Source organism: Bidens hawaiensis, unplaced genomic scaffold, assembly GCF_021521415.1.
Source record: "Bidens hawaiensis isolate Kalapana, Puna unplaced genomic scaffold, B.hawaiensis_p1.1 tig00065527_1, whole genome shotgun sequence".
NCBI classification, from domain to species: domain Eukaryota; kingdom Viridiplantae; phylum Streptophyta; class Magnoliopsida; order Asterales; family Asteraceae; genus Bidens; species Bidens hawaiensis.
In genome coordinates, this window is record NW_027501682.1 from 1 (window position 1) to 2,410 (window position 2,410).

The 2,410-nt window shown below is 42.5% G+C and overlaps 1 pseudogene; it reads right to left on the bottom strand.

Annotated features, from left to right (window-relative positions):
* Positions 1-421: 421 nt before the first annotated feature.
* Positions 422-1,834, bottom strand: LOC143604531 (protein WHAT'S THIS FACTOR 1 homolog, chloroplastic-like; annotated as a pseudogene).
* Positions 1,835-2,410: the final 576 nt, after the last annotated feature.

Here is a 2,410-nt window from a genome sequence, read left to right on the forward strand (position 1 = left end):
CTTTTGGTACACGCTTTAAATCAACCGGCTCCAGATCTGAAACCAGTTTGGTACACGCTTTAAATTCAATCTGATTCACCGGTTAACTAATCGAACCAAATTGAACCGATACCTACCGAATTCCCGCTTTTTACCCCACCGAAGCGCGCGGGTTTTGTCAACTAGTTGAGATACAATACAGAAACACATACTGATCACATCTGAATATTTCCATCACTTGCTGCTGTCAACCTGGTTTTTACTTTTGTTCACTTCACTATATAACTCATCATATCAGATTCAAACTTCTCAAAAACAGTTTTCTAGTCTGCTTCTCTCTGCAATGTTCTTACTGTCAACATATTCTATCTCTAACCTGAACTTATATTCATACAATTACACATTTTAAAGCAGCATTTACTTACTATATAATGCACTGCTCACAATCATATTATCTTGAAACATATGATTACTCTTTAAATGTTAAGGTGCTACATATAAAACACTAAAACACAAAACATCTCGTTTTACCAGCGTTCTCTCGGCCTCCCGTCTGGCAACACAAGACTAGGAACCTTTGCTTCATCCTTTTTGCTTTCGCCCTGCGCGCTCTCATCATCTTCATCAAAATCAGGAGGCATGTCATCGTCATCGTCATCATCGTTGCCGTCGCCCATTTCATTGTCCACTAAATCATCAAAATCCGACCAATCCTCTTCCTCCTCCTCTTGATCACTTGCATCATTTGAATCGGTTTTCACCACACGCCCTCTAAACCTAGGAACAGAAACCAGCGCACGAAGCTTCTCTTTAATCACCAACAGCCGGTTCTTGTCAACCAACTGAGAATCACGATACGCGTCTCTAAGGAACACAGAGTCCCGGTCACCTTTCAACGATACATAAAACATATCAGGGTGTCTAATAAGCATCCCTCTAAGCTGCTGCGAGAATCTAAACTCCTCTCGGAAATGCGTAAGGTGATCAACCAACGTTCGCTTCTCAACCGTCAGACTCAACATCTCGTGCACAACCGCACACGCGTGCTTCTCTTTCTCCGCCGTACCAGGCTTCAACGCTGAGAAATCCGAGTAAGGCGAAATATACGGCATGTCTCTGAACTGCGAGATCCGTCTCATTTCACCTTTCGAAAGCTGCAGACCTCTCGGTAACTTCACTCTGTTAAACTTCGGCGGTCTGTCGATAATCAAATCCCTCGTTTCGGACAGCTTCTCTTCTTCCTCAAGCTCGGCGAACGAAACCGCAAGCTCCGGATCCCAATGCGTCAACTCCAAAGCCGGCCCTCTTTCCGTTCCCACAACCCTAAAATACTGCGGATATCGCTGGCAAATGGTGTCACGAAACTCCAACGGGAGTCCTAAATCGTTTTTCAAATGCGCAATCTTCTCGATTAAAATCCGCTTATCCAACGACATCATTAACAGCTTCCTGAGTTTAACAACCGGCAAACCCTCCATTTCGTTCCGAACCTTCATCTCCTCGAGATACAACCGTTCCGCCTCGGGCGTTAGCCTAAACCGAAGCGAGTAAACCCCTTCCTCCTCAACCTGAAACACACCCGGAAACTTCCGCAACAGGGCGATAAACCGCCTTCGTTTCTGAAGGCCTAAGGCGCGTCGAAAGCGACCCAAGTCACGCGATCGGGCTGGGATAGCAGTATCTTTCGGATCTTCATGACGAGTTTAAGCTTCTTGTCTCGTTGGATAACGTTGTCGAAAGGAAGCTCCTTTCGGCGTTTAACCAAGGCTTGAATTGGATATGTTTTCTTCCGGGCATGATTGACAAAACCCACTTGCAGATTTAGACGTTGGCCCCAGAAAGTTGTGAAATTGGGGGTTTAGGGTTTTGAATGAAGAAGGGTAGAGTGGTAAGAGAAGAAGAAGAAGAAGAAGACATGGTTGGAATTAGGGTTTTTTGGGGGTTTATGTGATAGAGCTTGCGTTATCTGAAGGAGACTTGATTTTTGGGATTATATGTTTAGTAGTATGCAATATGAGGTCTCTTAATAGTAACTAGAAGTTAGAGCAAATGAAGGCAACACAATATTAAACACTCAAAAACTATTCTAATTATACCTACTCCATATTAGCGGGGGCTAATGCTGGCATTGACATGGTTGGTTTGTTTTCTCCTTCCGTTTAGTGTTACGGTTATGTTTTATTTCAAACGGGTACAAAATTTAGCTATAAAGAAAACGGGTCAAAAGTCACCTAGAGTGTGATTTTCTTATAACGGTTATGCTTTATTTCAAACGGATTAAAAACTAGCTAAAATGGAAACATGTCAAGCGGGTCATGTGACACAAAAAGTGTAATTTTAATCCATAAAACATTCTAATTCATTTTGAAATAACAATAATAAACCTTGTAATGATGTTTAACACACTGATTGTGTATTAAAAGGGTCAAAT